Source organism: Armigeres subalbatus, chromosome 3 (assembly GCF_024139115.2).
Source record: "Armigeres subalbatus isolate Guangzhou_Male chromosome 3, GZ_Asu_2, whole genome shotgun sequence".
NCBI classification, from domain to species: domain Eukaryota; kingdom Metazoa; phylum Arthropoda; class Insecta; order Diptera; family Culicidae; genus Armigeres; species Armigeres subalbatus.
Window position 1 is genome coordinate 201,181,358 of NC_085141.1, and position 12,090 is coordinate 201,193,447.

Sequence of the window (12,090 nt, forward strand, 5' to 3'; positions counted from 1 at the left end):
CCTCGTAAACCAGAGTATGGCAGAACTTGTCCCGACGGCGTTCTGTGTTCTCCAAAGTTTGGCCAACGGACTTCACTCATTCCCAGAATCTCAAGCTTCATGCGGCGTGCCTCATTGGCAAGTTGTGCCAATTTACCCTGCTGGGCTAGGGTTAAAACGTTCCATGTTGCTATTCGTGTTCGTTGTTTCGCGCTAAGAGTCGTAGCCGTAAAATCAGTCCGTATTGTTTCATTCCAAAGTGTTATCTAGTGTTGTCTGTGTTATCTAGATCTACTGCTGACTAACTGTTATGAAGATTTTTGTGTAAATGAATCACTAGCTCCTCTTTGGCGAAATGAAGTATTCCACACAGCAATTGAATTCTCTTTGTTTGTACACGTTAATGATATACCAATCGAATGTGAGTTTGAAGAAATCTTCGATTATCAATCAGCCAACTACGGAAATATAAAGCATAAACTGAAGAATATAGATTGGCAAACTGCTATAAGGAACGAACAAAATGTTGATAAAGCGACAGAAAAGTTTTATAACACATTGCACAATATAATAATGGAAGAAGTGCCGGTTAAAAGACGGAGAAGTCATGCTGTATCGAAAATCCAATTTGGTTTACAAGAGATATTAGAAATCTTAAAAATCGCAAGCAGAAAGCACATAAAAACTACAAGAAGCATAATCTTCAACATGATTTAGAGGAGTATCTTAATATTTGTGATCAACTGAACTGTGCTATAAATATCGCATACAATGAATATAATTTAAAAACTGAACGTGAAATCAAGACAAGTCCAAAACATTTTTTCAGCTATGTGAACACTAAATTAAAATCAGCCAATTTTCCATCGAAACTTTATTTAGATGGTAGAACAGGTAATGGTCCAGAGGAAATATGTAATTTGTTTGCCGATTTCTTTAAAGAAGTATACACTACCCACTCAGAAGATGATCGAGATCGTGACTTTTTCGATTTTTATCCTGAGTTTTCAAATGACGTTTGCGTCAACCATCTGAATGTACACAAAATTTGTGATGCCCTGAAACATCTAGATGGGTCTAAGAGCTCCGGACCCGATGGAATACCTCCAGTGTTTATTAAGACTCTAGCAATTGAACTTACTGCTCCATTATTCTGGATTTTCAACATGTCACTGGAATCAGGATGTTTTCCATTAATATGGAAAAATCATTTTTAGTTCCAATTTTTAAATCTGGTATAAAATCCAATGTTCGTAACTATCGTGGTATTGCTCTTATATCTTGCATACCGAATTTGTTCGAAGCAATTGTTAATGAAAAAATATTTGTTCAAATTAAAAATCGAATCACATCTAAGCAACACGGTTTCTTTAAAGGTCGTTCGACAGCCACAAATCTAACAGAATTCGTTAATTATTCTTTGGATGCAATGGATAGTGGTCACCATGTAGAAGCCTTGTACACAGATTTTAGCAAAGCTTTTGATCGCGTTGATTTACCCATGCTTTTGTTCAAACTGCAGAAGATGGGAATTCAACCAAAACTTCTTCATTGGCTTGAATCGTATCTAACAAGTCGGGTTCAAATTGTAAGATTCAAAGGAAAATTATCAACCCCAATACAAGCCTCTTCTGGAGTTCCTCAAGGATCTCATTTAGGTCCGTTACTTTTTATTTTATTTGTAAATAACCTCCCTTTTGTGCTTCATAAATTGAATGTCTTAATTTATGCGGATGACATGAAACTTTTCCTAAAAATCAAAACTGTCGAGGATATCGATACATTCAAAGATGAAATATTGGTATTCCATACATGGTGTAAAAAAAGTCTTCTTCTTCAGCAGAAAACGAAACATACTCAGCGCAAATATTAGTTTTGATGATCAGAACGTAGTAAGAAGCAATAGAGTAAGAGATTTGGGAGTAATATTGGATTCAAAACTAACTTTCATCGATCATTATAACTTAATTGTAAGCAAATCCAACAACATGTTAGGTTTTATAAAACGATTCTGTTACAATTTCCAGGACCCATACACAATAAAAACACTATATACAGCTTATGTAAGGCCAATCTTAGAATATTGCAGCATAGTTTGGTCCCCATTTTCAGCTATTCATGCCAACAGAATTGAGTCAGTTCAAAAACAATTTTTATTATATGCACTACGAAAGTTAGGGTGGACCGAATTTCCACTGCCACCATATGTAGCTCGTTGTAAGCTCATCAATATTCATTCACTGAAAGTGCGTCGAGATTTAGCAATGGTAACTTTTATAAACAATATTGTTTCAAACAGAATTGACTCAACGGAGCTATTATCAAAACTTAATTTTTAAGTTCCATTACGATCTTTACGACATCGTCAAATATTCTCCGTAAATTATCATCGAACAAACTATGCAAAAAATGGCCCAATGAATCAAATGATGATCACTTATAATAAACATTGTGACACTATTGATTTATCGATGTCCAAAACACAGCTGAAACAGATCTTCTCTCGTATTATAAGCTAATGACACTTTACAATAAGTTTAAACAGTATCAACATTATTTAATGTTATTTAGAATAGTTAAGAATACAAATGTAAATAGGTCTACAATTATGATTGACGACAATAAATAAATAAATAAATAAATTATCGGATTCTCGGAAAATTGGAAATTGTTAGCTTAAAATACCTACGGTGCAAGATCTACTCATATTATTTGTATCGAGCTAACAATACCAGGAATCGGATGTAAGACGGTAAAAATACGACCAAAAACTGTTGCCTATATTATTCGAGGGTGAATCCAAACTTTTGGCAGAGAGTGTATAAAAAACTGAATAGCAAAATTTGAAAATGTGTTATTGAGATGTTATTGTATGTAATTCATGAATAGCATAAAAATAACAAAACTTTTTACCACAGGTGAAATTTGTTATTCACCCTTATTCTTGTTTACGTACGATCGAAAGCCGGAGCATTCTGGTTTACGCCAACTAAATCAAATAGAGGAACGAGTTTCGTTCGTCCGGAAACAAGAATAGGGGCAATTATTATGTTATTACAGTATACCCCCGCTGATCCGACAAATGTATGGCCGGACTATCGGGGTTTCTCTCGTTAATCCGATTGTCAAATCCATACAAATGAACCAAAACAAAATCACAGCACAATTTGAAAACTGACAGCATAATGTGTTTAAATGGGTGTTGATACTTTTTAATCCGGAAAATTCCGAATTAGCGACATCCGGACTAACGAGTCGTCGGACTAGCGAGGTCCGGATAAGCGGGGGGATACTGTAGTTTGTTTTTCACATCTACCCGGGATGGTTGAATTGACTGCCATAATTTCAAATGTGCTATTAATCGCTATCAATTTGGGGGCATTATGCGTAGCTAATTACTTTGATTACCCAAGTAACATTTCAAGTTTTATTCCGCTCTAGGAGTGGTTTTCAAGATTAAATAATAAGATCGACCAATAAAACTCACTATAACACGACAACCTTTTGATGATCACTATGAGAGTAAGATATGGCCAAGTGGCCCTCCCTGGATAACCGCTATAAACCATTTATAAGAGTATGAAAAACCCCCTTTTAAACTACCCGCAGAAAAGGGAATTTGGCTGCGGCAGGTGTCAAAAATGTTGCTTTGAAAAAGAGAAATAAAACTTTGCCGAAAATGATAACAAAATAAATAAATGGTTGTTGAGGATAATGATGAGGGGGGTTACAAAATAATGTATTTTACAGGATTGTCATTCATTGTACTTTACTTAAAATGAGGTGCGCGTTTTATTTTATGGTGAAAGCTATTGCGCAGATTCCGCCTTATTAGACTCCTGCGCGAAAATTATTTGCGTGAATATTTTCCCCGTGTCACAGATACAAATTAATTAGTACTGTTTGCTGTTTGTTTGAGTGAACAAAAACACGTGTGTACGTTAAATAACAACAACAAAAAACAATTACAAAAGTAGTTCAAATGTATTGGTGTGCACGCTAAAAATTCAAAGCAAAACGAAGTTACGCCAGAGTCTAAAAATTTATGCAACGGGCAATAATAAAAAAATTAGATTGATCACCAAGCGCTCTCAAAATAGCGTAGTCTTGGGCAATCAAATAAAAAATAGTTATAAAAGCAATATCGTAAATCTCCACTGATTGTGTTGATTTTCCACCTCAATATATTTTTAATGCAAATTATTTTCAAAAACGTGCTGAAAACATCGTCCAATCATGAAATCCAGTGATAATATCACTAACTTGGAATTGCTTGTACCTTTTCAACATGGCCACCATCAATTTCGATCAGAAAAATGCGGTTCTTATTACAAACCGTTTTAAACTCTTCGCAATGCAAATAGTCTTATTAGGGTTATTAATTTGACAACATTAGGACAAAAAATTATGGCATTATTCGAGCTTTGGAAATATGATTTATTACGCTCTTCATCACAACCGTAGAGCTGCTCATAAGATCAATACGCATTTGACGTTTGAAGCTTTTTCAGAATATTTATGAGAGGTTTATTGTTGGAATAAGAACGACAATAAAACTGAGCAACTAGCTTTGGTGATTGCTATTTTAAGTCCACTATAATTCAATTAGCATGGAAATTATTACTTGGGTAGTGATGTATACTGTAAATTGATAAATTAATATCTTTCCGTGTAATCAGCAGATGTTCAGCAAGCGCAGCGCGCAACACTGCTGTTGTTTATTTTATTAAATAAATCAGAGCCAGGAGCTCTCTTCTGTTTTACACCTCGAACGAACAACACGTATTTTTATACTCCCCAAGAAACCCCCAGTTGTAGTTATTCCCTGCAGTCTTATTAGTGGCGACGAGGAAAAAACGATCCGACGGATTACCGCAGGTCGAGAAGCCGGAACGCATCAACCTTTGCCGACGGAAAAAAATCAACCGAGACAGCGACTGTTGATTCAATTAAAGTGATACCGTGATAGTGATAATTAATCACAATTGCATTCATTTGGTGGCATATATTTCGGAGGTGGCAAAGTGCACTTGCCCACCGAAACGCCATTTGCTTATACGGCGTCGGTTTCAAGCAAAACAAAAAGTGTTTTTGAAGAATACCTAGTATTTCAATACAATTGTTTTGAGTGACAAATCTATTACATTACAATGAAAGTGATTTTTCTTTTATTTGAGACATAGGGGCATCTGCACAGTGGACCGTTTGTGCGGCGGTAGTGGTTTAATTTTGAACATTTCCCTTTCGCTCCGTTGGAAAGTTTTCTGGTTCCTTCACCTGGGAATCGTGGTGATAGCGAAGGATTCATCGGGTGAGTAACGAAATCTGGTTTAATTGGCGTTTTTACGTTTATTTTTTTCGCATTTACCAGGAGTGTTCGCGCAATTTACATAAGTAATAAAAAGTGTTAATTGGTTTTGCGCAGTGTGATATATTGGTTAAACTGAAACTAGAATTAATTTTGATTATTGGTGACTTTTCTCTATAGTGTGTCAGGAAAAGCCGCGCATTTTTTTAAATACTATACAAAAGCGATTTTGCGCAAGTAACGTGATTTATTGCATGTTTTGTATTTCTATTAAACAAAAGCTGATATTTTTGGTAGCTTTTGGAATTGTTATTGACACAAAACAATGAAACAATAGATTTTTCCATTTGTTAATTATTGTTAGAGAATATTTACTAATTTCAATAGCTTTTTACAATTGTTGTTGTAAATCTGTTTCGAAATCAATTGTAAGAGTAATTTATTTTTGTTTAAATTTGATTTTGACAAATATGTCCTACATATAGCTCCCAATATTGAACCATACACGGAAGAAATAAACTACCCAATAGTGAGTTTAATTCACCCAACCTCGAACATCCGTACGGGAAGCCAAAATTGAGTAAGTAGGGTCGATGTAGTTTGCCTTTACTCCCATGTAATAAAAGTACCCAACGGAAAATTTATTGACCCAAATTTAAGTTTAATTCACTCAATTTCGACCTCAGGTAATAAAACTCAAAATTGGCTTCCCGTATTGAACTGGCGTCGTTGGATTGTTTGGCTCTTTTGTTTTTGACAACAAAAGAAAGAGTGGATGAAAGCGAAGAGAAAAAATAACTCAAAAGTAAGTTAAAAAATACTCAATTTTGGGTACTTTTTTTCTTCCGTGTATAGTAAGCGACAATCATTTACTTCTTGGATTAAGCGATTGTTTTGCCATTTCCGAGTGAACAAAGTCAAGGATAATGAGAGAAAATACCAGATGTTTTGTTTGGGACGTGATTTTTTATTCGATATTGCAAATAAGATTTTCCCTGCAGATAAATTGTTGGATGTGTCTTATGAAATATTAGTTCAAAAACTCAAGGAAAGGCTTGATAAAAACAATGTTGACTTTGTGGCTTCAATAAAAACCAAATATCCATTTTTTGATTCGGCAAATAATGATTATCCACATAATACGCAAAGTTGTTTTCTTTCTCAACAATTTAGGTACCAAGACGCATCTGCTTGTTCATCGCATCGACAATTGGGAATGGACAGCAACCAAAGGACGGTAGACCAGCGTACCTGTGACTACTGCGGACAACAAGGACACGTGCGAAAAAGGTGCCGTGAACAAAATCCTAAAAGGAGCGATGAAGTTGAACATGTCGACATGCAAGAATCTTCTGTGGCTCCGGATAACTTGTCCAAGCGTCTGGATAATGATTAATTATTTTAGAGCGTCTTCGGGGAAATGCTACAACGTTAAAAGACTATTATTCTTCCATTAAATAGTGGAAGTAAATGGAAGAATAATAGTCTTTTAACCTCGTCAGGATAATTAAAAAAAAAGAATTAGTTGTGAATTGGATAACAATGAGCCAAGTGATTCCGTATTGGAGTGTATGGATGTTTCTTCCATCGATAATTTTAGTAGTTCTTGTTTGTTGAATGTCTCTATTGAGAATAATTTGACAAAATTGGAGATTGACAGTGGATTTAGGACAGCTGCTCCAAATTTCAACCGAACATTAAGTAAGAGGTTTAATAAATTATTTGAGATAAATAGTTCCAGGGTGACAATTTCTGGTCAAGATGATGTTACGTTTGAATTGAATAGGACAAAAGCAATATTTAATCTGCTAGTGCTTGATTGCTTTTATCACTTTATTCCATTACAGGGAAAAACGTGGTTGGATGAATCCTTTCCCAACTGGAGATTTTTTTTGGCGTTTCTTTGCCAGGAAATAATATTCGCCAAAAACAACATAAAGCACTTACTGCACATATTAAGATTAAATGTGCTGATGTATTTGTCAGAAATTCTATTGCTAATTGTGAAGCAGATGTGATTTTAAAAAGTAATTTACCAATTTCAAAACAAGATAATGACTTTCCTTATGATATGAGGCAGAATAATTTTAAAATTTTTGTATTCAGTTTCAAAATTCCTAATATATTTTCGTCAAAATCTTTATTTGCGAGTTTTATTTCGCAGATGGTTTTGAATGTGTCAGTTCCAATACAATGTAATAAATTTGTGAAAAGTAATATTATAAATGATGATTCTTTGGTGATTTCCAAATGATTCCAAATAAATGATATATTTCAGAAAAACAGAATTTATTTTACACGCTATTTGTGGCCTAAGAAAACTGACAAACATGGTTTTAAAATGCTTAGAACTAAACCAGATTTCTATGATCTTGGCGTGTGTTTATTATTCCAGGACAAAGTGAACATTACGCAGAAATTTCAAGGAGAAATGATTAAACTTGAACGTGTCATTCATGATGGCATCATTGATATGATAAAATCTGTAGAACAAGCGGTTCACTTGTTTGGTTTTGACACGAATTTTGTTGCTGTTTGTGGCGTCTGTTCCAATTTGGCAATCATTCCAAAACATAATATTAATTCAAAATTTTCAAACAGTGTACCTACTAAGAAACCATCGGTAGGAAATGATTTCTCTAAAAGTGTGGAGGTAAAGCGAATGATTAAAATTGACAACTATTTGGTAGTCATAGCTAAATTATAGTTATTCATTTTGCGAGTTTTTTATTGGACAACGTCACAATATATGACAATTGTTTCTTACATAAAAGTTGTAAGTTGTACTTGGAAAACCAGATTAGTTTACGCTTAAGCTTTAATGATACGACAATGGTTGGAAATTTTTCTCCTGAAAAATACTATACCCATACATCTAAGATGTTAATCTGTTTGATTAAAACAAAAAAGCATAACAAATCGCATATACGTGGAAAATGGATCAAAGCATCTTTTCTGAAACGTTTTTCTCAAAATGTATTACAGATCATGGTTGGAAACGAGGCGACAACAACATCCCATCCCAATCAGATCAGAGTCCTTGAGGATGGACATGGAGTTACGGGTCTGTCGAAGCGGGTAATGCGAGTGGTCGAGACTGGTCGTCCGCTATCGACTGTCGAGATTCCCAAGAATGGTCGACCGTTGTGGACTGCAGCAGAACGCATGATGAAACCCGTACTGAACGAGAGCGATATCTGGCAATTACCAGGTCATAGCAGTGGAAGCGCCTCGAATCAACGCAAGTTAATGAAGAATAAGAATAGGAAAAGAAAATTCCCGTCAGAGCCGGTAGAGCTTTCTGGCCTACCTACACTGAAAGAAGCGGCATGGTAATGCCTACTATATCGAAGGTGAAAGTGAAAACATTTTACCACTTGATTTCGGTAGAACGCAAAAATCATTTAAAACGACTACATCGTGTGGTAAGTTTTACTATGCCTCCTTGAGCGAATCGGTATAGCAGATTTCACCATATTTTTGACGTTGCTACTATGCGCGTGCCGACTGTAAACATAGTAAATTTAAATATGTACTTTGTCTCCTCGTACTATTTTATCGTGGTATCATAGTAATCTATGCAGCTTTCATTCTGCTTTTGGGATATTTTAAATAAACAAAAACAAATCGAAGTTCAAAATACAAAATACAGAATTAAATCAATAACAGCATTCTGGTTATGGCAACCGAAACACTAGGATTTTCTAGTTAAATCACTCATTTTACAGCTTCCATCGGTGCTTTGCTGTATTGCGGAATAGGCTACGATAATTCCCATTGCAGCATTTTGAATTTGTAATTTTCATAGTTCCACCAGAATGATAGAATTCTGATGCTGCAGCTGCCGTCCATATTTTGGAACACTCCTCAGGCTTTTCCTTAGAACACCACATCATTCACAGGAAGTTTTTTCCCGACTGCTTGGTTCGCATTCTGGAAATGCAAAAAAACAGTTTTTTTTTAATTATTCCACTTCTACAGTTGAATAAATATACTTACCAAAATAAAAATGTATTCTTCATAAATAAATTTAATACACTTGTTCCCATTACTAATCAATTAAGGATAGTTGAGAAAAACATATTAGTTACGCTATGACGAAAACGTTGTTTTTGGTGCCAATGGCGATGTAAAAAACTTTGATAGAAGTGTGGTAACAGAGCTACAGTTGAATTTACTATGGGATGTAGTACTGCGAGAATGTCAAACAACATAGTAACGTCGATAATTATGTGGTAAATCTCAACAATGTTGAAGTTGAGTTAACTATTATCACGCATGGTAAGCTTAAATAGAACTGTGTGTATAATTCTACTATTTATTTTTTATCAGTGTAGGCGTTCAATAAGAATCAGAAAAGCTAGATAAAAAGTGAATTTTTGTATTGTTAATTTTTTTAATCTTTGTTCAGTCTGAGTCTCCTTTCCTTCTGGAGGGGGAAGAGCTGATGTATACTGTAAATTGATAAATCTCGGGTACTTATTCAACAGGACGTATGTGATTTTGTTAACAAAGATTCAAACGTCGATTAGTCCGATCTGATAGCCCTCCCACGCAAACCATCACCATAGACAGATAGGGGGAGGCTTCGGCTACCTGTTGATGGTGTTGGTTTGCGTAGGAGTGCCATCAGATCGGACTAATCGACGTTTGAATCTTTGCTTACAAAATCACATACGTCCTTTTGAATAAGTACCCGAGAAATTAATATCTTTCCGTGTAATCAGCAGATGTTCAGCAAGCGCAGCGCGCAACATTGCTGTTGTTTATTTTATTAAATAAATCAGAGCCAGGAGCTCTCTTCTGTTTTACACCTCGAACGAACAACACGTATTTTTATACTCCCCAAGAAACCCCCAGTTGTAGTTGCTCCTTGCAGTCTTATTAATTAGTAGAAAATATATTGATACATATATGCTTAAAGAAACTAAAAAAGGGTAATGTACTGTTCTTTATTTCCAATGATAATTACAAGAATCTCTTATCTAATAGAATATTTTATTATTTCTCAACCTTTCTACAGAGCCATTATGAACATCTTCAAATTAAATATTTTTTAAGGTAACAATGTTTAGGGCTGAAACGTAAGTGCGTGATTGGACGTGCTTGTATTTTAACGCGCAATAGTTGCGAAATCCGGTTTTGTGCTTTGTGCGGTCGGTGAACGTGGTGAAGGCCTGTCCATATTCGACCCGCATCGAAAAAAATCCACCTCTTCCTTTAACCTATGTATTGTGCAGTTTTATGGAAATGCGCATATAATAAATGGATAAAACCCCTTATTCAAAAGATTAACTTAGTATTATTCTAATCTCATGTATTGAATCCAAATTTTGTGGTATATTCCAATTCCTTTGCAATTGAAATAAAATGTGACGAAATAAGCATGATATTGAAAAAAAATATACTCTGTAATTATGCACATGAACACTTTTACTCTTTATCCATTGACACACCCTCGATATTTGTTTTGTAATGTGTCAACATCAACCACCTGCCGTTTGTTTACATTTCAAGTAGAGCATCACACTGTTACAGTGCTGGAATACTGTATCACTACAAATTGACCATGGCAGGAAAACAAATTTCGATTTCTGTCCGAAAATTGGTAGTAAAAGACTGCCAGAACAACGTATCGCAACGGAAAATTGCTGCAAAGTTTAACATAAGCCGTGGTGCAGTTCAGGAAATTTGGGCAAAGTATCAGGAACTCGGATCCGTGGCCGACAGAACAGGCAGAGGAGGTGTGAGAAAAACGGATGAACGCACCGATGCAAGGATCATTCGGGAAATAAAGAAAAACCCCAGAACAACTATCCGATCGATCAAGGAAAACCTTCAGCTTTCGGTGTCGGATCGTACCATCAGCCGCAGAATCAGTGAACACGGGTTGAAGAGCAAATTCGCAAAAAACTACCAGTCATCAGGCCCAAGAACAAAAAAGCACGACTCGAATTCGCTAAAAAGCACATCAACAAGTAGATTAAGTTCTGGAAGCATGTTTTGTGGACTGATGAATCGAAGTTTGAGATCTTCAACCAAAAGCGACGTGTGAGAGTGTGGAGAAAACCGGATGAAGCCCTACACGATCGACATCTTCAGCCCACTGTTAAACATGGTGGTGGTAACATCATGGTATGGGGCTGCTTCGCATGGGCTGGAGTGGGGAATTCTGTCCGAATCCACGGCATAATGAATGCCGATGCCTACATTGACATCATTAGTGAAAACCTGCGGGAATCAGTGGTAAAAACCAAAGTTGGTAAGGACTACATTTTCCAGCAGGATAACGATCCGAAGCATACAGCCAAGAAAACTAAGGTTTTCTTCAAATCTAAGCGGATGAAGCTGTTGGAATGGCCTGCTCAAAGTCCAGACTTGAACCCCATTGAAAATCTCTGGGCAATTCTAGATAACAAGGTGGATAAAACTGGTGTTACAAACAAAGACACGTACTACTCAGCTTTATCGAGAGCCTGGAGCAACATTGACCCACAGCACCTAAAGAATTTGGTGGAAAGCATGCCAAGACGTCTTCAAAAGGTGATCGAAGCTCATGGTGGTCATACTGGGTACTGACGAACATCATTTCTCGTTTGAATCATTTTTAATAATATGAATTTCCAAAGTGGATTTTTTTTCGTGTCATCTATTTTTTTGTTATTTTTCTTTCAAAATACTGTAAAACTATGAATTTTTGAATAAATCAACTCAAACAAGCTTTATGTATTGCATAAATACATTATTTATTGTTCTACATTAAAAAATTTACCCATCTGAAAATAATTATTAGCTCCGGCCAG

The 12,090-nt window shown here is 35.6% G+C and overlaps 1 long non-coding RNA gene across 2 annotated transcripts; it reads left to right on the forward strand.

Annotated features, from left to right (window-relative positions):
- Positions 1-1,819: 1,819 nt before the first annotated feature.
- On the forward strand, positions 1,820-8,953 carry LOC134226224 (uncharacterized). 2 transcript variants are annotated; one of them, XR_009983421.1, is made up of 3 exons: positions 1,820-5,290; positions 6,461-6,577; positions 8,273-8,953. It is a non-coding gene; the product is annotated as an uncharacterized LOC134226224 (long non-coding RNA). The 2 variants fall into 2 exon arrangements; XR_009983420.1 differs by having other exon boundaries at positions 6,461-8,953.
- Positions 8,954-12,090: the final 3,137 nt, after the last annotated feature.